Here is a 26,744-nt window from a genome sequence, read left to right as displayed (position 1 = left end):
TCGCTCCCAGATCTAATAATCTTTTTTTTTTTAATGCAGAATTTAAGGGGGTACAGATATTTTTTTTGTAGTCAAAGGTTTAAGTGTTATCCTTCACTCAGATAGTGTGCACTGTACCCAAAAGATGTGAATTTACTCATCCTGTGCTTCACTTTTTCCCAGCTTGATTTTCATTGAGATTTATACTTCCAAATGTGCACTTAATAGTATATAGTTTAGTATTGAATACCTGTGTTTGTTCCTCCATTCTTGTTATATTTCACTTGGAAGAATGTGAATACATGCATATTTGTATTCATGTGTATACATGTATATGAATACATGTTATATTTCACTTGAAAGAATGATTTCCAGTTCCATCCAGGTTGTCACAAATGGTACCAGATCCCATTTTTTAAAAAATTATTTTATTTATTTATTTATTTATTTTTGCTCAGTAGCACATTTTATTAATCCATCATGTATTAGTGGCACTTGGGGCATTTCCATGTCTTTGCAATTGTGAATACAGACTAATAGCTTAAAGAAATACTACTTTAATGCATGCATGTAGGTGTGCGCTTGTGTATGTACACATATTAATACACGCCTATCTATGCACATACATCTGTATATATCTATCCTTACACATGTGCATACATGTGTATTCACGTATGTATATAGTGTCTATTCTACAGAGTGGTTTGTATTCTAGATGAAAACTGTGCTCTAAATTCAACTAACTGTTATTATAATTACCCTCTTTTGTGCTTTTTCCATTTTGAAAAAGTAGATGATTAGAACTCTCTCTGCACAACATACGTGCTCAGAATTGTGTAGGTTGTGCCTCCATGCTTATTCTTGAAAACTTCTAGGTATTTGATTTCAAAAAATTGTGATTTTAAAGTTATATTATGAAATAAAACATGGGTAATCACACAAAAATAATACATTGCATAATTGATAAATGTTAGGCAAATATACTTGATATATTTTAAGACTCTTAATTTAGACATACCCTCACCTCTTCCTTCTCTTTTGTCTTATAATTTTTCCATTGAATTATGTGGGCAGTATTTTTACCTATAAAATTGTCCTCAGGTTTTCCATATTACAGGTTCATGTTAAATGTTCCTTGATCCTAGACTTCATGAAAATAGGTAACTGAATTAAGAGTCTTGATCATAATAAGGTTAGGTTTCTTGGACAATTATTTTTGTCATTAGGTGCATATATATACATATATAAGTATAATATTTCTTAGTATATTAAAAATTACCATATTTGCCTGTGGCAAGTAGTCACTGCAGTTGATAGCTGTTCTTCCATATTAGAAACTAAAGTCTTTGTATTTATTGCTTTTTCTCCTTCTACTAAATTTTTATTTTTTTTATTTTATTTTTTTTTTTATTTTTTGTAGAGACAGAGTCTCACTTTATGGCCCTCAGTAGAGTGCCGTGGCCTCACACAGCTCACAGCAACCTCCAACTCCTGGGCTTAAGGCAATTCTCTTGCCTCAGCCTCCCAAGCGGCTTCTACTAAATTTTTAAAGATGATCAATGTTCTTTCTTATTCTTATCTGAATTATTTCACACACTCAAAAATATCCAGGCTCCTTGAATTTAAACTAACCATTTATCATAGTTAGAGTGTTAGAATTTAAGAAATAAAATCTCTCACTGGGAAACAGAACATTGCAAAATATACTATAATCACAGACAGTGAGACAGATCACAAGGAGACAATGTAAGTATCTCAGTTTCTAAATAAAAGGTGAACTAAATAATGATCTATTGTTTTAAATGTTATAAATTCTAATGTTTTATGCGGGGTAGGCTTATATTTAATTTCCTTTTAACCGTATCTTGGATAAAAATGTACAATTTATTTTATATTTCAGACAAGAGTATAAGAATCAGGTAAGAATCAGGAATGATTGTCTTCTGGATTTAACACCAAGAACCAATTTAAGTGGCATAAACTTTTTGAAAGTTATAAAACTTAGTGGTGGGGTTAGGGGAATGATTGCTCTCATACCCAGTTGGTAGGAGTGCACACTGGATCAACCTTCCTGGAATTCAATCTAACAGCAGAGATTAATTCATCATGACTTTACGTACTTATTAGCATTTGGTACAGAAATGCTATTCCATAACTGATATTAAAGAAAAATGTCACGGAGATATTTAGAAGAGATAATCTCCATAAAAGCATTATCTGTGTTTACATACACACATAAAGAATTAGACATAATCTACATGTCTAGCAATGTGGATACAGTTAAATTGATCATATCTTACAGGTATACACACAAAATAGAATCCCAAATAATCTACCAATCTACCAATCCCAAATAATTTTTAAATAAAATATGCCATATTGGGAGATATTAAGGGTTTATTTTTAAGTAAAAAAAGTTATGATGATACATACAAATAATATATTTTTAAAAATACTATGAAATATTAAAGAGCATTTTTAACATATCCTTGATAGTGATAATCTCTAGATTCTGAAATAATTTTATCCTTTTTTTACTTGTATCTTTTAAAATTTTCGTTGCACACAAACATCCATCTTTTCTCTTAAAAAATAAATCAATGCAAGCTCTACTTTCACTCCCACAGCATCCTTAACAGCATTTTCTGGTTTGATAAAATCTTTCTACTTCTACAAACAAGCATTAGAGGAACACTACTCTGTATTATATAAAAATTTAATCAGCTAAAAGAAAGTAACTGTCTGTAAATATATTTGAACAACAAAATTTATAGATGTTATCACATTTTAATAAAATTCTTTGAGAAGGGAATCAAAATGCTGCTATCAATTCTGGTTTAATTCTCAGCAGATTGTTATTTTATAATGTCTTGTATAACAATCAACTTGAAAAAGTGGATACATCTTTATTTTTAATTACAAATAAGCTCTTGGGACAAGCACAATCTCATGAAAAGCAATGAAAATGTAAAGGATTGGAGTTTACATGAGTACAATATTAGGAATTTTCATTTGCTAACTTCTAGATTTATACTGTTGTTTCATGAGGATTCCAAACTTATTTACTCTCAAGAAAGTGTTGAGAAGGAAATATACTGTTTGCAAATACATTATACAATTCTTGGAAGTGTTTTTTTCTGTGTAAGTTATTGGATTTTTATAACTAATTTTCTGAAGCTATAATGTCTGTTTATTTTCCCTGATGAAATTTCAAAAAACTGACAGAGAGGAATAAAGAGGTCTGGTGAAATCAAAGTCATACATGACCTATGTTTTTGGTCATCTGGTAGAGTATACAATTTTATATTATGTCAGAACATGTAAATTTTTAATGCTTTTTAAAATTTTGCCAATAATGCTTCTTTAGGAATTTCAAAGGAAAATAACTGAATTGAATGTTAAAATTTCATTCACATAATGAATACACAAATATAAATTGATACGTACATAAAATTTCTAGTTATTACATTTGTCTTAGCCCAGGTTGCTGAAATAAAATGCCATAGACTGACTCATTAAAAACAATAGAAATATATTTACCACAGTTCTTGAGGCTGAGAAGTTCAAGGCAAGGAGAGCTCCTTCCTTGCATAGCTACCTTCTGGCTAATGTTCTCACATGGCAGAGAGGTGAGGGAGGGGGTTGTGTTTCTTTTCTAAAAAACACTAATCCCACTCAAGAGGGCAGAACACTCATAAACTAATCACCTTTCTATGGCTCCCAGATTCAAATGTCATAACATTGAGGATGGTGTAGCATGGATTTTTAGGAGACAGAAACATTCAGTCTAGCACTGTTGGCTGCAAATAATCAGGAACAAAAAGAAAAAGAATGAATCTTAAATATACGCTGTCATTCAATAAAGAAGAATTTAGTCTAAAAATGCTTACTGCTCAAAGTGTTATATAAAAAGTGTCATTAGATTAATACATGGTGTACATATTTTAAATTGAAAAAGCAAAGTGATTGCAGGAAAAATCAGAATGTTTTATGGAGTCTAAGGTATTGTTAGAAGTACAATTAATCTAGGCAGGTATGTCGAATGCAGAAAATGTAGAGTTTTCAGTGTGAACGTAAGGACAATATATTTTATTCATTAGACTGCAGGGACTCATTTGCACTGTGCAGAGTGATTCTATCTACCATTTTCTGAATCAATCTATTCCTCCATTCTCATACATATCTTATTTTAGGAAATATCATCTTTGCAGAGACTGTAAGTCTCACACTTGGTTTCGTTCTTGTCTTGTTCATCCATGCCCTTCCAGCTACTTCTACAGTATCATGAGAATGTTCCATAGATACGTAAATCTAATCAATGTATTCCTCTTCTTAAAATTGTCAATAGATTTCCCCGGCATACAGGGCATATCTCACTTCTCCGTGTGGAGCCATCTGTTGTTCTCCATTCATCTCTCATTGTTATAAATAAACCATCTACCCCGGTGTATTAACCCACCCCCTCAATATTACTTAAGCAGGCTTTTGGGGAACACTTTAAAAAAACTTTTTCTACCCATTCTTCCTTCAAGATTTGGTGAAAGCTTCAACTTATTCCTAAAAACCTTTCTTGAACTTTCTCTTCACCTGAGAATAATTAGTAGCTCCTTAACTCATATTTTCTCAGCAAAGTCTTTATATCTCTTTTAAAAAAAATTTAATTAGCCATTTACATCTGTTTCTCATGCACTACTGAAGACTTTTCCTTGATAGTCATAGTCCCCAGTTCAAATGTTCATTCTAGAAACTAGTTTCTAGACAGTGAATGCTCAATAAATGTTACTTGCATTCATAAAAGTATAAAGAGTATAATAAATTACAATTATTGAAAGATTTTATGGTCATACTTAACATGGAATTGATGAGATAGAGGGGTTCATAATGATAGCTTTCCTGATGCACCTGTCGCATTCCTATCTCCAGGCTCTTCTTTCAAGAGGCTTTTGCTCATACTTTTTCTCTTGCCTAGAATGTTTTCTATCTTGTTGTTTAATCAATCTCAGTTATTACTTCCTAAAAGGATTTTGTCTAATGCTATCCTTTCACAAAAGTTCTTTAGCTATCACATTTAACAGTTTAAATGGCATTGCTAATATTACCTCAAAACGACAGCTCTGTATTCTTAAGAATTTAATTCTCTCACGAAAGACCCATTCCTCTTATTCTTACATTTGAACAAATTTCCTCTCATTTTACTCCCAGGGCAAGCAGAGACAGGATTAAGTTGACTAAAACAGATGAAAGAACAAACCACCTAACTTAAATCAATGCCAAATCATTGTTAAATATATTCATACTCTTTAAGAACAAAAAATTTCATTAATTCAATCAGCAAATACATTGAGGGTTTTAGGTATGGCAACCACTATGCCTCATTTTTGGGAGATGAACATTTAACAAGATATTTCTTCCCTCCAGTAGTTTACAGTATAATATTTGAGGGGAACAATGTAAATAAGAAAATCATTAAAGACCTATTGCTGGAAATTTCATTATTATGTTATTTCTTCAAATACTAAATACAGTTATTTAAAGATCATGGGATGGTGCCTCAAACAAAGAATATTGCCTACTAGACTCATTTTTAAGAAAAATGATTTGAAGTAGGTCCATATGTTAAAAGCTCTGTTATCATGCGACCATACCAGAATTTTAATAAGATTTTAATATGTTGAAGACATTAAAACACATTCTAATTTATAACAGAAAAATACAAAATCAAGTATTATTAGAATTTAATTGAAATGATGATTATGAATTTTAAATATTGCATTTGTTATCTAGGACACATTATCGTTTTTTTATCATTAAATCATAGCTGTGTACATTAATGCGATCATGGGGCACCATACACTGGTTTTATAGACTGTTTGACACATTTTCATCACACTTGTTAACATAGCCTTCCCGACATTTTCTTAGTTATTGTGTTAAGACTTTTATATTCTACATTTGCTAAGTTTTTATAGTCATCACATTATTCAACCTTTTATTCAGAGACCAAAATTAAAACCCATATATACCGAGGGTGGTGGGTTCAAACCCAGCCCAGGCCAAACTGCAACAACAACAACAAAAAAATAGCCGGGCGCTGTGGCGGGCACCGTAGTCCCAGCTGCTCAGGAGGCTGAGGCAAGAGAATCACGTAAGCCCAAGAGCTGGAGGTTGCTGTGAGCCGTGTGAGGCCACGGCACTCTACCAAGGGCAGTAAAGTGAGACTGTCTCTGCAAAAAAAAAAAAAAAAAAGAGCTAAAGTATAATTAGAAACAAGGCACCATAGATTTGGGACTTAGGTTAAATCATGAAAAGAATGAAAATGTTAAAAAATCAAAATTCACAATAATCAGAAAACTCTGGTAATGTGAGAGTAATATATTGCAATGCCAGAAGATCCATCTCAGATCTGTTGAAGAATCAGAATTGAAGAAATACTAAGGTAAGTTAGCTCGCTTCTTTATAATTGGAGTAATAAAAACTTATAGATGTATTGTCAACAATTAAATGATAAAGAGATTGCCTTGTGAAAAGTAATAAACATTATGTAAGTTCCTTGTTTTTATCCTATAATATTTCAGTTTTCCATTTGCGTAAAACCTCGTAGTGGGATTACTAGATCAAACGGTCTACTTTTAGTTCTTTGAGGCATGTGTGTACTATTTTCTATAGAAATTGGAGTAGTTTGATGTTCCACCAACAGTGTGTTAGAGTTCCTTTCTCTCCACATCCATGCAAATGTCTGTTGTTTTTAAATAAACTATGGTATAAATAATTATCCTTTATAATTGTATATACTTTTTTTACAAAATTTTCTGTTCCAATGTCTACCCCCCCAAATTACACATCTTTTAAAACAAAACTTGGAAAGTATAATATATTATTATTAGTTATAGTTATCATTCTGTGCAAGCAGATCATTAAAACTTATTCTTCATAACTGAAATATTGTAGCCTTGGCTCAACATCACCCCTTTCCTCATCCCTTCCTCCCCTAGACTTAAGTCACCACCATTCTAATGTCTAACACTGAGTCCAACATTTTTAGGTTTCACGTAGAAGTGACATCATGTGGCATTTGTTTTTCTCTGCCTGCTTTATTTCACTTAGCATAACGTCTTATGGATTCTTCCAGTTTTACACATTTCAAAATCATGAAAATACTAGATTTTCAACGTCTGCCCCACAGAACTGGTAATTAATTGAAGTGATGGGTATATTGTTTATACTGACTTAGTCCACAACATAAATGTATATGAAAACAGTACATTGCAACAAAATTATGCTCATATATTATGTTATCTATTGAAAATTAAATAAAATAAAAAAATACTTTAAACTGAGTTGTTACCTCTGTGAAACTTCATTGATCCTTTTCTATTACAGCCAGTAAACCATGTCCTTGTTATTTTTAAAGAACTTCATGTAATCCTTAGTTTTGGAATTATCTTCTAGTGATTTGATAATTCAGCCATCTTTTCCTACTAGCAACTGGACAGCAGAAAGGAGTTCATATGTACAGGGCCTGCCCAGAAAGTGTCCAACCATTATGTCTCTATTTTTCTCATAGATATACATTATCTATTTATATATGATCTCTTTCTCTCTCTATCTCTCTCTCTCACACACACACACAACTTTGGTGGCAACATTAAGTGTCTACTAACATAAAATCTGTCTTTATCCCAGGTACACACAAATAGATGTTTCCTAACCTCACTTGCATGTATGTAGAGCTATGTAACTGAGTTCTAGCCAATAGAATATAAATGACAATCATGTGAGAATTATCAACCTGGGCTCTTAAAAAGTTTTCAATTGTTGCCTTTTCCAGCAGACTCATTTGACGAGTAGTAAAGACAAAAGAGGAGAGAAGCCTGGATTCCTACTGGGTCTCCTGTTGATTACCACGCGAGCAAAAACAAATCTCTCATTGGCTTGCTTGCTCAGAAATGTAAGCCCCATTGTCATATTACTGATTCTGTGCACAACTGGATATGGCCTAGTAATTATCCTGTAGAAGCCTTTTAATAAACGAATGAAGACAACAAAAACAAATAGTTTGATTATTCACATGTTCTCTGAAAGAAAAATAAAATAAGCTCTTTGGGGAAAACATTGAGATCCACTTTCTCAAGTAATTTAAGAGTAATGTACATGAAACAGAAGCATGAGTGTCCCTACCTAAAATTATGTGCTAATAAGAATGTTTAAAAAAAATCTATAATATGTTTAAAAAAAATCTATAAAGGGCGGCGCCTGTGGCTCAGTGAGTAGGGCGCCGGCCCCAGATGCCGAGGGTGGTGGGTTCAAACCCAGCCCCGGCCAAACTGCAACAAAAAATAGCCGGGCGTTGTGGCAGGCGCCTGTAGTCCCAGCTGCTCGGGAGGCTGAGGCAAGAGAATCACGTAAGCCCAAGAGCTGGAGGTTGCTGTGAGCCGTGTGACGCCACGGCACTCTACCCAGGGTGGAACAATGAGACTGTCTCTACAAAAAAAAAAAAAAAAATCTATAAAAATAAATGTGTTATTGTTGTTCATTCATTAAAAATGTGTTGTTTTAAAATTTTGTGTCATTTTCAATGAATGGAATCTGTAGATTTGAAAACTGTTAATGAACTTGATTGCATGGAAATCACACAATAAATATTTATATATACATGAAGTTCTATTTAAAGGTAAACACTGATTGTGAAAAACAACCCTTTAACTAATTAGCTTATTGTAATTGAGGTCACCGCTTTGTCATTTATTAAATCTTTCATCACTAAAGGTTTTAAATACTTTATGAATTGTTTAATTGCTCTGAGTGTTTTTGTAAGCACTGTAATTCATGCTAGAATATGTACCTGTTACCATACCATATGGGTCTCTTGTAAAACTATATGGATGAAGCTTTTAAACTAACCCTAGAACACAGATCTGAACTTCAGAGTAGATGTCAGTAGATTTATTTTCCTAAGGAAAAAATAATGAAACTTTATCTCCTCTATTTACAGTCTCAAATTAAAGGTAAAAAGATATTAAGAATTTAAACCAGTATTTCAGAGTGTTTTAAATTTTAGATATTAACAAAATGCAAATATTTCCAATAAAATCCAGATGGCTACAATTGCTAAGGATTTATTTAATTACAAATATTTTTAATTCAAAATGTGTACTTCCTTGTAATTGATTTTAAATTACTTAATTCCTTTCTGGATGATTTATGTCATTAACAAAACGAGGTTGCTACTAAGAAAATGATCCAAAGAATTAAGCGTTGATAAATTAGTCTCTTAGGAGTATACCTGTGAGCCAGGCCATTTCAAAATTAATTCAGCATTTGTGATGCATTGACCAGGAGACAAGAAATTGAATATAAAATTTGGTCTATCAATGTTTTACACTCTCATAGTTTAATAACAATGTTAAATAGAAAGAAATGGTTACTTTGATTATGCTCATTAATAAATTGATTTGTAATATTTAGTGCTGGTGCATAAAGAACTAATCACATCGCTTTTCTCCAGAAATGTATTACCATCTCCTGCTTCCAATAGTACCATCTAAAATACCGTCATTTGTAAATAGTAACACTAGAAACTGTAAAACTTATGAAAGTCTTAGGACACTCTTAGAACATGTTGGACCCATTCTCATAATGACAGAAAACTTCATAGAGCTTCCAGAATGCAGATGACTCAGGTCACAGCTCTGCTATGAAAGTACATAGTCTGGAGTGAGCTGCTATGGCTCACTCCTGTAAATCTAGCACTCTGGGAGGCCAAGCGGGGTGGATTGACTGTGCTAAGGAGTTAAGACCAGCTTGAACAAGGCCTTGTCTCTACTAAAATACTAGAAAAACTATCTGGGCCTAGTGGCGCACTCCTGTAGTCCCTGCTACTCAGAAGGCTGAGACAAGAGGATCTCTTGAGTCCAAGAGTTTGAGGTTGCTGTGAGCTATGATGACACCATGACTTTCACATTCTACCTAGGGGGATAGAGTGAGACTGTCTCAAAACAAACGAACAGTGGGCACGGTGGCTCACTCCTGTAATATTAGCACTCTAGGAGGCCAAGGCAGGTGGATTGCTGGAGCTCACAAGTTAAGACCAGCCTGAGCAAAAAAAAAAAAAAAAAAGACCCTGACTACAAAAAATAGAAAAAAACTGAGACAAGAGCATTGCTTGATCCCGAGTTGGAGGTTGCTGTGAGCTATGATGCCACAGCTCTCTACCTAGAGCAACAGCTTGAGACTCCGTCTTGAAAACAAACAAACAAAAACACCTTTTTAAGAAGACTGTCCTAACTCATTATCCTAATCATCATGGAGATGTTTATTTTTCACTTTCAATTCTTGCAGTTCTATAGAAATTCTCTACCTTAGAAAACTTGCCTTTTTATTTTTCCAGGCTTTTAATGTTCTCATATGATTCCTCAACTTATAAATATCAGATCCCTTCCTATTTTTGTTAATGTTTATTCCAAACTCTGCTTTTGAGCATTTTAGTAATCATATCTCCAGCAGATTTTTGTTTAAACATTTGTCTGGTAAGCATTCAGTCCCCTTTTCTTTTCTTTTTTTTTTTATTGAATCATACTGTATACATTGATATGATCATGGGGCATCATACACTCGCTTCATAGACCATTTGACACATTTTTATCACAATGGTTAACATAGCCTTTCCGGAGTTATCTCAGAAGAACATAACTCAGTCCCCTTTTCTTAAGACAAAAACTCTCTTACTTTCTTTGGGGGGTTTTTCTTTCCCCCTTTTCCCCATTATGTGCCTTCTATCTGACACTTAAAAATAATCCCTGATATTGGAGATTGCCTCAGGTCTATGCAGCTAACCTACCTAATCAGATATATACAATTGACTGTTAAACAATATGAGCTTGAACAGTGAGTCTTATTACACACTGATCTTTCTATTAAATATATTGGAAATTTGTTAGAGCTACACAACTATTTGAAAAAGTCATAGATGAACAACATATCCTGAAATATAAAAAATTAAGAAAAAGTTATGTCATGATTGCATAAAATTAATGTATTTAACCTATATCATAATTTAATATCATAAGATATATACAGATATCCCACAGAGTTATAATTTATCAAAAATTACATACACAAACACAGATTATACATGGTGCCATTGACAGTCAGAAGAAATATAAGCAGACAGAAAATGGTGTTTTAAAACATTAATGTATAAAATTAACTGTATTGCATGTCATACCACTGAAATAATTTCAAAGCCACCTCCTGTTGCTATCACAATGAGGCCAAGTGTTGTGAGTATAAACATTCATACCCACAGTAAATTATGTATCACAATAAAAAAGATCTCTCATGGTCCTTGCATATTTTTCATTGTATTTAGTGCAATGCTAAAAACCTTGAATAACACCATGAGACCCATACAAAGTACCACTAGTATGTTGAAATTTCTCCCAAGAAGCAGACAAAAGTCATGCCATTTCAGGAAATAGTTGAATTGCTTGATATGTTTTGTAGATTGAGGTCTGCAGCTATCATTGTCTGCTATTTAAACCCCATGAGTCATCTTGTAAATACATGATATAAACATATGGTATTGATAAACACAGTAAAGTATTGTAAATTCATTTTATCTTTCTTATAACTTTTTTACATTTCTTATAACATTTTTTATCTTAACAATTTTTTATTAAATCATAACTGCGTATATCAATGCATTTATTGGGTACAATGTGCTGATTTTATATACAATTTTGGATGCTTATATCAAACTGGTTAACATAGCCTTCACCTCACTTACTTAATTATTGTGTTAAGACATTTATACGCTACTCTTTGTGTGTGTGTGTGTGTGTGTGTGTGTTTTTGGCCGGGGATGGGTTTGAACACGCCACCTCCAGCATATGGGACCGGCGCCCTACTCATTGAGCCACATACTCTACTCTTAATAGATTGGAATGTACCCTTGCAATATGTACCATAGGTGAGGTCCCACCAATTACCTTCCCTCTCCCCTGGCCTTCCCCCTTCTCTCCCCTCCTCCTCTTCCTTCCTTCATCCTTGGCTCTAGTTGGGTTTTATCTTTCATATGAAAGTGTGGGTGATTAAATATTGGTTTCATAATAGTACTGAGTACATTGGATGCTTTCTCTTCCATTCTTGATATACTTTACTAAGAAGAATATGTTCCAGCTCCATCCATGTAAACATAAAAGAGGTAAAGTCTCCATCTTCTTTAAGGCTGCATAACATTCTGTGGTATACATGGACCACAGTTTATTAATTCATTCATGGGTTGATGATGGGCTTCTTCCATGACTTGGTAATTATGAATTGGGCTGCAGTAAACATTCTGTTGCAAATATCTTTGTTGTAAAATGATTTTTGGTCTTCTGGATATATACCTAGTAGAGGAATTTCAGGTTTGAATAGCAGGTCTACTTTTAGTTCCTTAAGTGTTCTCCAAACTTCTTTCCAAAAGGAATGTATTAGCTTGAATTCCCATTGGCTGGCAACTTGTAGAAGACTGAAACTGGACCCACACATTTCACCATTAAAAAAACTTGATTCTCACTGGATAAAACATTTAAACTTAAGACATGAAACTATAAAGATACTTGGAGAGAGTACAGGGGAAACACTTGAAGAAATTGCCCTGGGAGAATATTTTATGAGGAGGACCCCCTGGGCAATTGAAGCAACACCAAAAATATATTACTGGGATCTGATTAAGCTACAAAGCTTCTGCACAGCCAAGAACACAGTAAGTAAAGCAAGCAGATAGTCCACAGAATGGGAGAAGATATTTGCAGGTCATGCTTCTGACATAGGTTTGTTAATTAGAATCTACAGAGAACTTCAATTAATTAATAAGAAAAGAGCAAGTGATCCCATATCATTGTGGGCAAGGGACTTGAACAGAATTTTCTCTGAAGAAGATAGGCACATGGCCTACAGACACATGAAAAAATGCTCATCAGGGTGGCACCTGTGGCTCAAGGAGCAGGGTGCCGATTTTGAATGTTGATTTTGTAACCTGAGATGCTGCTGTATTCCTTGATCACTTCTAAGAGTTTTGTAGTAGAATCCCTGGGGTTTTCCAGATATACAATCATATCATCTGCGAAGAGTGAAAGTTTGATCTCTTCTGATCGTATATGGATACACTTGATTGCCCTTTTCTTCCCCAATTGCAATGGCTAAAACTTCCATTACAATGTTAAAGAGCAGTGGAGACAATGAGCAACCTTGCCTTGTTCCTAATCTGAGTGGAAATGATTTCAATTTAACTCCATTCAATATAATATTGGCTATGGGTTTGCTGTAGATGGCCTGTAACAGTTTAAGAAATGTCCCTTCTATGCCAATTTTCTTAAGTGTTGTGATCATGAAGGGATACTGGATATTATCAAAAGCTTTTTCATCAATTGAGATAATCATATGGTCTTGTTTTTTTAATTTGTTCATGTGCTGAATTATATTTATAGATTTATGTATATTGAACCAGCCTTGAGACTCTGGGATAAAACCTACTTGGTCATGGTATATAATTTGTTTGATGTGTTGCTGGATTCTGTTTATTAGGATCTTGTTGAATATTTTTGCATCAATACTCCTTAGTGATATTGGTCTGTAATTTTCTTTTCTTGTTTGGTGTTTTCCTGGTGATGTTGGCTTCATACAATGTGTTGGGTAGTATTCCTTCTTTTTCTATATTTTGAGAAAGGTTGAGTAATATAGGTACTAGTTCCTCTTTAAAGGTTTGGTAGAATTCTGACATGAAGCCATCTGTTCCTGGGCTTTTCTTTTTTAGGGAGATTTTGTATGCTTGATGCTATTTCGGAACTTGATATAGGCCTGTTCAACATTTCCACTTGATTCTGGCTGAGTCATGGAAGGTGGCGTGCTTCCAAGTATTGGTCAATTTCCTTCAGATTTTCATATTTCTGAGAATAAAGTTTCTTGAAATATTCATTGAGGATTTTTTGAATTTCTGAGGAGTCTGTTGTTATTTCATCTTTATCATTTCTGGTTGATGAAATTAGAGATTTTACTCTTCTTTTCATGGTTATGTTAGTGAAAGGTTTATCTATTTTATCAACCTTTTCAAAAAACCAACTTTTTGATTTATTGATCTGTTGTATAATCCTTTTGTTTTCAATTTCGTTTAATTCTGCTCTAATTTTAGTTATTTCTTTTCTTCTACTGGGTTTGGGGTTGGAATTTTCTTCCTTTTCCAGTTGCTTGAGATGTCCCATTAAGCTATTAACTTCCTCTCTTTTTGTTCTCTTGAGGAAGGCTTGCAGTGCTATAAATTTCCCTCTTAGGACTGCCTTTGTGGTATCCCAGAGGTTCTGATAATTTGTGTCTTCATTTTCAATTTGTTCCAAAAATTTGGTAATTTCCTTCTTAATCTCATCTTTGACCCAGCTATCATTCAGCATAAGGTTATTTAACTTCCATGTTTTTGTATGAGTATGCAGATTCCTGTTGTTACAGAGTTCAACTTTTATTCCATGGTGGTCTGAGAAGATGCAAGGAATAATTTCTATTCCTTTAAATTTACTGAGGTTAGACTTGTGACCTAAGATGTGATCTATTTTGGAGTATGTTCTGTGGCTGATGAGAAGAATGTGTATTCAGTTTTGTTAGGATGAAATGTTCTGTAGATGGCTGTTAAATCAAATATTGAATGGTTAAGTTTAAATCTAAAATTTCTTTGCTCAGCTTCTTATTGGAGGATCTATCCAACACTGCCAAAGGACTTGGACACTGATGTTTATGTCAGGCTTATTCAGTATAGTTGCATCTGGAAACAAATGTCTTAACTCCCAACTCATTTGTCATATGTCTATTCAATGAAATCTTACTCAGCAATACAAAGAAATAAACTATTGATACATGCAGAAAAATAGACAAATCAAGAAAACATTATGCTGCCAAAAAATTCATGCATAAAATAAGCCATACACAAAATGATATGCACTGCATAAGGCTAGCTTATATGGGCATTATAGAAGTAATAAATCTAATCTAGAATAATAGCAGATGGGTGGTTGCCTGGTCACTGGCTGGAAGGAAGGTGGAAATCTTCTGTAAGTGTACACAGGAAACTTTTTGGTAGGATGAAAATGTTTTATAACTAGATTATGGTGATTGCATAAAATTCTCAATTATCAATAAAGTGCATAAAGTGTGTCTATTTTATCACATGTAAAATATCAATCATTAAAATTGATCAAAGGTTATATGACTATACATAAAATAATTGTATTTCATTTTCTATAAAATTATAATTTTGTTTCCAGGAGAAAAATGCTATAGAGATAAGAAAAAAATTTTAAAACATAATGATCAATTTATATCTTTTTATAAGATCAAAAGTAAAGATGGTAACTATTGTAAATGAAGCAATTATAGTGGCAGCCTGAAAAGTGCATGACCAACAAAATGATTATTAATTTAAATGGATTCTGTTTCTCAGACACAGGGATACTTAGGTTTTAAAAATTTTATTGTAGGTAATATTTGCCTTTCTAAAAAATAAAAATATTCAATAGACATTTAAATGTCATCTTCTGTTTCTTTCTATGTATTTATTCCAAATAAGTATACACTGTAGAAAGTTTGTTAGAAGCATAATTATCTTATAATACCTATTGATTTCAAATAAGTATACACTGTAGAAAGTTTGTTAGAAGCATAATTATCTTATAATACCTATTGGTATTTAAATAATGTTTTTCACTGTGTTGATCAATGGTGGGAAATTAATTTGAAGAATAATTTGAATATATAAAAAAATTAAATGAAATGCAGGTATTAATGTGAAAATTTTAAGGCTATCATTTTTAGAAAAGTATAATGATAAATTCCTCACTTCTGACCTGTAAAGTCTTCTTGATGATATAAGACTTCAATGTATGTGTCAGCCTTTTATTTATATATGTATTTTCCTTTCATTACTCATTTAACTGTTTTCTTCTTTATAATTCTAATAATTACCTCTTGACAGTTGATAGTTGATATTGAATTAAAATATTAATTAATAACAGAAGTATATTAACTAAAAGCATAAAACTATCTTTTTCCAGTTTGACAGAAACAACCAAATACATATTAGGGCACCAAAATAAATAAGAGTGGTTTCCTGGGCGGTGCCTGTAGCTCAGTGAGTAGGCCTAGCCCCAGTCAATCTGCAACAACAACAACAACAACAACAACAACAACAAATAGCAGGGCATTATGGTGGGTGCCTGTGGTTCCAAGTCCTGGTCCTTGGGAGGCTGAGGCAAGAGAATCACCTAAGCCCAAGAGCTGGAGGTTGCTGTGAGTTGTGACACCACAGCACTCTACCGAGGGCAACAAAGTAAGACTCTGTCGCTAAAAAAAACAAAAAGAAAAAGAATGGTTTCCCTTTTTCTACCTTCTTTGGTATACATGATCCAGAAAGGCAAATCCACTAAATGTTTTAAATTTGATTAAATTTGCAATTTGTTTCATTAACTTTTTCAATTCCAGATTATGTGCTTGGTGATAAATGCCCCTTCTTATGACATCTGTGTGTGCAATTGAACAATGTCTACTCTTGTGATAAATTCAACTATCATCTTTAGATGGCTGACTATTTGCTATACCTGAAGACTAAACCACTATTACAGTGTTGAGTGAGCACCACTCTAAGGGGTCTCTCTCCTCTCACTCTGGGAACAACAAGTAATGTAATATTTTCTTGGCAACTAGTTGCCTACCTATCATTAAACAGAGCCACACTTAGACTTGCTCCAATATCTGGCAAAAAGTCATTTTCCTTTAAGAGAAGATTTAAGTACCATAGGCCAATGGCTTGTAATCCCTTATGAACTGCACTGACAAAACTTGTCTTAAAATGATTCCTTAGACCTAAGTCCTGACGTTCATTTATTTTGGTGTCCGAAATCTTTCCACCACTTTGCCTCCTGGATTCAATAACTTCAACAATTTGTTTTTCTATTTTTTGGTTTGTTTCCATAACAAACTCTTTCAAAGTAAAACTATACATATAATATATGCATGTATGTATACAAATGCATAGATATGTGTGTGTGTGTGTATTTCATTTTGCACACAATTGCTAGCATTGCATTTGGAAAAAATATGCTAAAACTTTGGTATCCATGAGGATTGCTTCTAGGACCCTCTTACAGATACGGGAATCTACAGATGCCCAAGTCCCTTAAATGGTGTAGTACCGGCACATAATTTATAGACATTAATCCCACATACTTTCAGTTAGAGCTAGATTACATATAATATCCAATACAAAGTAAATGCCCACACTACATAAATAATTGAGCTATATTTGCATTTGTATTACTTTATATTGCTGTATTATTATATTTGAATTTACATTTTAAAATATTTTTGGTGAGTGGTTGGTTGAATCCATAGGTAGAGAACTTGTAGATTGAAGCACTGACTGTATTAATTTACCGAGTGGCTATTAAAACACATCCTTTTCTTTAGGACTACTCATTGCTACGCAGTTCTCCTGTGTTCCTTATGACTAGACTTATGCTTAAACCTAAGCACTTAATGAATGATGGAATTAGCAACCAGGTTTAATTTTACCATATTTTCTAGATTTTTTCCATATTGTCCTACTTTGTGCTTACTTTCTTTCTAATATCTAAAGTCAATAAATTTTCTCCTGTCCTCTAGGAAGAGAGCCTCTTACTCGCTTCCGAATCCCACTTCTGCTCCAATAACTATACCACTAGTATAGTTCTCCTACCATTAACAATGAAGCAAAGATATACTATGTCTTTCTGAGAAATAAATAAACTAAATACACTTACTTCCTAGGAATAAACAGCATGCTTTAAAGCAATGCCAAAGCTTGCAGGTAGCATAGTGAACTAAATCATACATTATTTGTTGTATTCTTTAATTTCCTAAGTTCTCTTACTTTCCTGGAAGGTTAACTATTTGAAATTTATGTGTTAGTACTTTGTTGGGACTCATTCGTTCAACAAAACTCATCTTTCAAAAAGCAATTTGGAAGCTTGAACAAGTTCATATCACATAATCAATTTGTGTCCTTCTTTCCAATCAAAAGTACCACCTCTAGGAAGCTGCTGAAAGAGGAAACTGCCATGGTAAAGGTTTGCACATGACTTTCTTTTTAACACATTCAAAGATAAAATACACACCCCATGTGGGACAAAAATCATGTCCATTAGGTACAATATGTAGCACCAACTACGTGTTCCAGCAGGATATTGCCTGGATAGAAATAGCCAAGTCCTATTCATGAATAATTCATGAGAATTTGTAAATTTTTAGTCTTCTAAAATCTGAAATATGTGTACTGCCATTGAGGATAAGAATATCAGCCCTCTTTATTATTCTCAAAGAAAGGATAAGATGGCTGTCCAACTATTCAGAGACAAAATAAACTTACCTTTCATTAAAAGAATAGAGGACTGTAAACAAATCTGTTCTTTGTACCTTACCAAAGAGCTTACATACTGCTGGCTTTGTTTTCAAAATTGGATGATAAACTATTTCAGATGTGAAAATCCTTGTATTGCCACTGCAGGAACGGTGAGCTTGTGATCTGAACATCATTTCTCCCACTTTTGAAACTCCAAATTAGATTATTCAGATGTGCTCTCAAAGAGGTTACCCCTGGAAACCACTTAGGGACTTGCAGGGTACAGAATGGCTTGGCTGCTGATTGGTTTTAGCCTTGGGGAATGTCATGCCAAGGCACAGCAGTCTCCAGAGGACCAATTTGCTTCCCAGTGTGATGCTAGGTATTGCCTGTGGTCATTAAAGCCACACTCGGTAAAGGGCTTCACTTGTTTACTGATTGCCCTTTCATTAACAGTGGAGACAATGAAGGCGACCCAGTACAGGTTTAAAATTTCACTTTCAAACTTCTTAAGTTTAAATTTTTTTCTTAGAAGACAGTTTCTTTCAGACTTTCTATGAATTTATCCTTCCCCCCATTTCCTTGAATAGTAGACTCAGGCCAGAGCTTTTGATTTCTTTTTTTTTTTTAACTTAATGGAAGAAGTAAGAATTATACAGTTATCAGATAATCTATCAACTCATTCACCTAGGAGTTTAACAAGTTATAAATACGTAACAAAGTTTATATTTTGGTAGTTAACTAAAAAAATGATATTAAACCTAAGAAGAATGACTATACATACATTTGGTTATCAAAGAAATTTGCTCTAAGAGATTTGTAACTAAAAACAAAGTGAGATCCTTTTAATGTAGAATAGAAATTGATTTTAATAATGTCGAAAATTAGAAATCCACAGTAATTTTTCTAAAAGCATGAATTAATGCAGGTCCACCGGCCTAAAGACACTGTTGGTGAGTTAAAATTCAAAAAGGAATTCAAGGAATAATTTCAAATATCTTCATTGTATTCTCCAGGCTTCTAATGTCTCTTGCATTATTATAATACTGTTCTTAAAGAATTAGCAACACATACTTAAAAAGCAGAAGAATCCATTTCTGAAAAATGTTTGTAAAGTTAACAAGTTTATTTTAATTTTTTTACATTTAGGCCACAGTATGGATTTGGTAAGTACTCACTGAGAATGATTCTGATAAGGACAGACATTATGTTTAATATGAATGACATTTTATGCGTTTATTTCTTTGGTAAGTAACTTATTGCACAATCTTGTCCCATTTTTCAGATAGTCACAATATTTTTATATTTTGTTTTCTCCAGTTTCCTTATACAGATTTACATAGAGTTAAACCTGGCCTATCAGTTCCATCAAGCTGATAGATCAATAATGATAAAACACAGACCACTACAAAGACAACTTCCTATATCCTGGGCACCCTGCTCAGCCTTTCATGTGCACTATTTTACTTTATCTTCACATTAACCATTTAGTGAAAAAAATGATCACCAGACATCGGATAAGACTGAACTTCGGAGGGGTTATCTATTTCTCAGACGTCTCTGTAATCATGAAAAGGCTATATCAGAATGTAAACACAGTCAGTTTGGATTCCAAAGACCCAATTTCTCATCATTCAGCTCTATTGCTTCTTTCTGACAAAATAAATGTTTAACTGCAAAGTAATCAAACTAATATTTTCACAAACCATTGAATCTCATGATTTCAGGGGACCCTGATGATCCCATCTTCCAATTAGTATCTAAGTAGCTTTCTCTGTAATCTCAACAAGATTGTCACTCAACTCTCTTTAAACATCTTCCCCCGAAGGCCTCACTTGCCTAAAATGTAGCCCATTCTATGAAGAAATATTCATTGTGCTGTTCAAAAAACTGTTCCTCATAAGGTTTTTTTTTTTTTTCCCTAGTTGTGCCCCTTTTTCAAGAACTCCGGGTTGTCTCTCCCATTCTGAGACTGTGCTTTCCTAGTCTCTTGGAGTTTTGTAAGAGTCATAGATCATTTCTAATGTACTGAAAAGACATTTACGAATGTGTATCTTCCCTTATTTACCCCTCACTTTATTTTTATAAAGTAGGTTTTTATTTTTTCCTTTAAAAATGGTCCGAGAAATTGAATAATTTGCTCATAGTTACTGAATAAATAAATGTTAGACCTCTCAGATAGTAACTATGTCTCTGATTCTAAATCCACTTTGCCCTAGAGAATCAGTCTAACAAATTTATAATTCAATGGTTTTCTGCTTCACAATAGTTGCAATTATAACTCTCACTCATTTCTCACTCCTGTTTATTTTGCTTCTTTTGTTATGAATTGTAGGAACTCAAATATTTTTCTTGCTCTATTCATTTGGTTTTGTATGCTGCTTTATGTTTGCAAATAATTTAAGCAAGACTTCCCTGATACCTAGACTAAAATATATCCATTCAAATTAGGTTTCTAATCCAATTATTTTCATTTTTCCTTTTCTTCAGAAACAAAACATATACCAAGGGAATAACTAGAAAATATTTATGGATTTATGTAGAATATACTCTAAAAATATGTTCATTGTGACTTAGAAGTACCTTGTGAAGATAAAAAAAATCATCAAATGAAATGCTGTGCATATATAATTTAGAATGAAAATATTTTCCATCTAATGATTGACACCATACTAATTATGTTGCTTTGGAAACATCTTTAAATATTTATTTAAACTAACAATATTTTCCAATGAATCATATATTAGTAGTTTATGCATAAAATGGATAAGCTCTTTAAACTCAACTGTAGTAACATGTAACATGTAAGTTTAACCAATATTAATTTTCATATGTTATAATTTTCATTTTATCATTCTTTTTTTTATTTATTTTTTTATTTTAATTTTTAAAACATTTTTTTTTTTTTATTGTTGGGGATTCATTGAGGGTACAATAAGCCAGGTTACACTGATTGCAATTGTTAGTCATCAGTTCCTTTAAATGAAAAGATTATATTTGTTCATAATTTTCTTAATCAAATTCTTCCTTTAGAAAATGGTAATTCAATCTCATTTTCAATTTTTAGCATGAGATTTACTGCATTATATGTTAAAGTTCAAAACCCTGTGTTCATTCTCCACAGATATAAATCTCATTCAAATAAAAAATTAACAGCTGATTCACTCATTCTCTCTATCCTCATAAATTGCAACCAACAAATTGGAAATAATTGTTAGATTTGAGCCATATAATTAGACAGCATCACAGATCTTTTGTCAGATTGCCAAAAATATTATTATTATTTTTTTTTTTGCGATTTTAGGCTGGGGCTGGGTTTGAACCCACCACCTCCAGCATATGGGGCCAGCACCCTACTCCTTGAGCCACAGGCGCCGCCCACCAAAAATAAAATTTTAACAAGTCATACATTATACCACAAAAAATCTTCTTCAACAGTCCTATGAATGATAATAATTAAAGAAATATTGCAAATTTAAAGAATTAATTCTCCTGAACCATTCCACTGAAGTTACTAATAAGGCTTCTGGAAATGCAAATACAAACATAAATTATTCCTTTGTGAATTCAAAGTTTGAGATTATCATATTTTTGTTCTATCCTTAAAGTAGTTTCATTAGTAAGCCTTTAGTTAAATAAGAGTTTAGATTCAACAACAATATGTAAAATGAAATCATATTATATGTGTTAACACAATGAATACCTTATTTTAGATATTTTCATTGAGTGTAAACTTTCTAGGATTTTTTTTTGATATAATACCTATAAGGTCACCTTCTTAATAAAAATATAATCTGTTTGTATACAACTATAATTAAATAGTTAAAATGTAAAAGGCAATAATGAGTACAAAACACATAAAATACAGAAGTGTGTGACCACATTAAAAGAACCTCCACAGTCTCAGCCCCTCGTGGATGTCCAGTTAAGGTGTGAGTCATATACTTTCAGATGACATTTAATTTTTTCATTATACTACATATTATACCTTCGATGTCATCTCCCACTGAGGAAACTGTGTTAGAAAAACAAAACAGAAAGAAAGAAAACATTGCTGGGTACTACAATAGTCACCTATATTCACTATTTACCTAAAACCAATGTCAACATTAATAAAGGACATACAGCTTAGTATAAACTTCCAAAGTGTAAGTGTCACTTACTCATGTTAAAACATGTCCTTAGTGGATGCACAATGACTTGTTCATAGATAGATTGTTATGAAATATTTGGGGAAAAAAAATAATATTTTGAAAAGTACAATGCCATGCAACTTAAAGTGAGTCTTTAGCGAAGGGGATTCATCGTATATCAAACAAAATTAGAAATGATGAACAATCTATAGTGAAGGTTATAAATGAAATGAAAAAAATCTCTTTAAGCATTCAGAGCAAGAAAATCAGTTACCGACAGAAAAATAAAATCTAACTGAGGACAATAGGATGATCTCCAGGGAGTTTCAAACAGAAAAGATTGTCATTCAATAGTTTTCTATCCAGCAGAGCTGCCATTCACATATGCATTTACAGAAAATATCCCACCAATTTATTCTTTCATAACAGTAAAAACAAAAATAAGCAATAGTTAAGGTTTTCTTAATAGGTGTTAACTTGGTTATGAAAATAAATTCTCTTTAATAGTAAATGATACACAATAGATGGATAATTATCAATAGTTAACAACCATGCATTCTGTCAACAACAAAAACAGAAAACAAAATGAGAAAAATAAATAGTGTTAATGGTGCTTAATTTCTGTTTTGTATGTCCACTGAGGGCATAAGTCATTTCTCATTGGATTGCCATTATACTTTTCCTGTCTGATTCCTGGCACATGGTAGAAATTTGCTATTTGTTATCAGTGTAACCTGGCTTATTGTACCCTCAATGAATCCCCAACAATTAAAAAAATAAATAAATAAAATAAAATGCAAAAAAAAAAAAAGAAATTTGCTGTTTGTTGAGTGAGGTCCTCTGATTAGGGGGACAAGGAGTAATTACTGCATCGTCCTTGACATTGATGATTCTGGAAATACATACATGAATATGCATACCTACTTGAAGGTAAGTCTTGGTAGATCGAAATAATTCTTTGTATTTGAAATCCTAATTTTAAGTAATCTTAAATCAGGCTTGTGATGATAAGGTGTATGAGGTGATGTGGTTAGGGAACTGGCAAAGGTACTGTGTAGACAGGCAAAATGTTGGATTTCTGGGAGGGAGGAGAGGGGTAAGAGATTCAGTGGGAAAAAAAATCTAAACTTTCAGAAATACATTGTGCTTGAGATGGCAAAGTTCCAGAAAAGAATGACTTTGTGAGTATCTGTAAAAACAAAGGGCATTATGATCTAGAGGAACTCATGTCGGAGTTTATATGAAGAGATTGGTTTGCCAAATAGTGCCCAATGAACATCAATCTATCTGCTTTGGAACAGGTAAGGAATTACAGCATTTGTGGTCACCAGGACCTAAAACTTAGGGCTCTACATATTTTCCTTTACTAACAAAATAATATTTCATATCAACTTTGAGGTATAAGCACTCAAAGTGGACTACACTATATAAATAAATGAATATTTCATCCTTATCCAATTGTACATGCATAACATTATGGATTATTGAATTGTGTTTATTTTTTCATGTATATTAATGTATGTATGTTTTTAAACATATATAAAATTACAATAAATATTCTTATTTTCCTGTTTAATTCCCATAAAATCTAAAATAAATTCCAAAGCATAAAATATCTGTGCTTCTATAATTAGAAGTAGAAGAAAAAAGCTTTAAAAAATGTATTCAAATACTGTTTTGAGGAGAGAATATTTACTTTTTCAATTTATTTCTGCCTCTCTCTTTTCATTTTTCCTCCCTTCCTTGGCTCCTCTTTTTCTCATTAACATGATACAATTCCCTTCATTTCATTATATCCATTTTCTGATAAAAGTTAAGAGGAAATCTCTAAAAGAATATCACTCTCACCACCTACATAATTACTCTTGGTTCAAAAATGAAGGACTCAGGGCCGCTCTCTCTTGGGGCTGTGGAGGGTTCAGTGTCTCCTCAGCCAAGGATGGAGGCCAACATCAGCCCCTGAGGACCATGGTCAGGAATGCCATGAGTGGGCAGCCTTGTTTTCCTGCCTCAGACATTTGGGGTGGGGGGGAATATATATATATATATATATATATATATATATAGAGAGAGAGAGAGAGAGAGAGAGCTATTAAAAAATATATACCCCAAATACCCAAATAATTGAGTATCAGGAGTTTAAAAATTACAAAACATTATGTCACCTTTGGTAAAAAAAAATATATATATATATTTTTTTTTTTTTTTGGCCAGGGCTGGATTTGAACCCACCACCTCCGGCATATGGGACCGGCACCCTACTCCTCGAGCCACAGGTGCCGCCCAGTAAAAAATATTAATAGAATGTACTTGGCAACTTTTACAAGAATATGTTTTCCTCTGCAGATATGGAATACTTATTATCCGAACATCTAAGTTAAATTTGAACGGGGAAGTTTGTTCTGGATATATATGAAAATACTGTATCATCAAACAGAAAGACAACAGAGAAAGAAAATGTTAAGAAATGCTTTTTTGGAATCACCTGACATAGACATAAATAAAGTAACATATTAATAAACAATAAATAGACCACCTAACAAATCACTAAATAAAAAACACAGAACTACTGAATATTTGAACTACCAAAATATTGGAAAACCAAAAATTTGTAACTGATGTTATAAAAAACCACATATCACTTTGATCACAACTGTAAATTATGATTAGTCTTTTTTTTTTTGAGAGAGAGTCAGTCTCTGTCGCCCTCTGTATAGTGCCACAGCGTCCTTTCTCACAGCAACCTTAAACTCTTGGGCTCAAGCGATACTCTTGCCTCAGATTCTCAGGTAGCTGGGATTACAGGCACCTGCCACAACGCCCAGCTATTTTTAGAGACGGGAGTCTTACTCTTGCTCTGGCTGGTCTCAAACCAGTGAGCTCAGGACAATCCACATGCCTCAACCTCCCAGACTGCTAGGATTACAGAGATGAACCACCAGGCCTGGCCCTTTGTTTCAATAGTGAGTTTATCATATTCACCTAACTAATATGGGGCATTATATTTGACATTTACATTTATATTAAACAATAGTTTTTAATTGTATAATAACTTGATTTTCCAGTCTAGAAGTCTATAGGTACTGTCTTTCATTGAATATGTTTTGATCACCTTTCACACATAACCTACTATACTAGAGGCTATGACATCAAGGTTTCTCACTCTGAGCACTTTTGACATCTTGGCACAGATAATTGTTTCTTGTGAGTATTAGGATTCTCCCGAGGAACAGAACTGATCAGGTATGTGTGAGCTTGTTTGTGTGTCTATTATAAATGATTGATTTATACAGTTACGGAGGTTGACAAGTTCCAAAATCTGGAGGGTGACTGGGCAGACTCAGTAGCTATGAAAAGTAACATTTCAGCTAAGTCTGAAGGCAGGAAGAAGCCAACGTCTCAGTTCAAAGGCATTCATGCAGGAAATCTTACCTTACTCAGGGGAGCTTCAGTCTATTTACTCTATTTATGCCTTCAACTGATATAATGAGGTCCACCCACATTACGGTAACCAATCTTCTTCACTCTGTCTACTGATTCAAATGATAATCTTATCCAAAAACATCTGCAAAGAAACACCCCCCAAATGTTGGACCCAATACCTAAGGAAGCATGTGGCCTAAGCAAGTTAATATGTAAAATTATCCCAATTTGGAAGTCTGCCTTATGCGTTGTAACATGTTGAATAGCCCTTACCCTCTTAGCAGTAGATACGGGTAGTACCTGTCTTCTGCAGCTGCGATAGCAACAACAAAGAATATTTCTAGTCATTGTCAAATGTGCCCTGGGTGACAGAATCACCTCTGGTTGACAACACTGTCATGCTTTGTAATCTATAATCCTCGCCATGGATTGGCTAAGAAATGGATTGTATTATTTTCATTATACAAAAGGAAAACTGAGGCTCAGAGTTATTAGGTAATGTGCCAAATGCAAAATGCTAATACAGTTATAAGGTTGTTATCTAAATCTATAATATGTCTATCTGAGTCCAAACTGAAGTTTATTTTCAGGACATAATGGCAATTAAAAATTGGGTTGGAAGCTCAGGAGACAAGTCTGAATAAGTGAGCAAAGATAGTCTATCAAAAATAGTTGAAGCTATAATTATAGATAAAATTTACTTTGGAGAAACAATATAGTTATTAGCTTCAAGGGAAAGGAATGCTGTATGAATGAAAATCTGGGATCCCAGAGTTTCCTACGATTAGGTAGCTGATGTAAACCTACCA

The 26,744-nt window shown here is 33.3% G+C and overlaps 1 protein-coding gene and 1 non-coding gene across 2 annotated transcripts in view; one reads left to right on the top strand and one right to left on the bottom strand.

Moving 5' to 3' along the window:
* MGAT4C (MGAT4 family member C) overlaps positions 1 to 26,744 on the bottom strand; it is an 801,801-nt gene that overhangs the window by 521,515 nt on the left and 253,542 nt on the right. The window lies entirely within an intron of this gene.
* LOC128582925 (small Cajal body-specific RNA 20) lies at positions 24,402 to 24,532 on the top strand. The gene has a single exon (XR_008379337.1). It is a non-coding gene; the product is annotated as a small Cajal body-specific RNA 20 (non-coding RNA).

Source organism: Nycticebus coucang, chromosome 3 (assembly GCF_027406575.1).
Source record: "Nycticebus coucang isolate mNycCou1 chromosome 3, mNycCou1.pri, whole genome shotgun sequence".
Lineage (NCBI taxonomy): Eukaryota > Metazoa > Chordata > Mammalia > Primates > Lorisidae > Nycticebus > Nycticebus coucang.
Note: the sequence above shows the minus strand (reverse complement) of the source record. Positions and strands in the feature narration are given on the sequence as shown.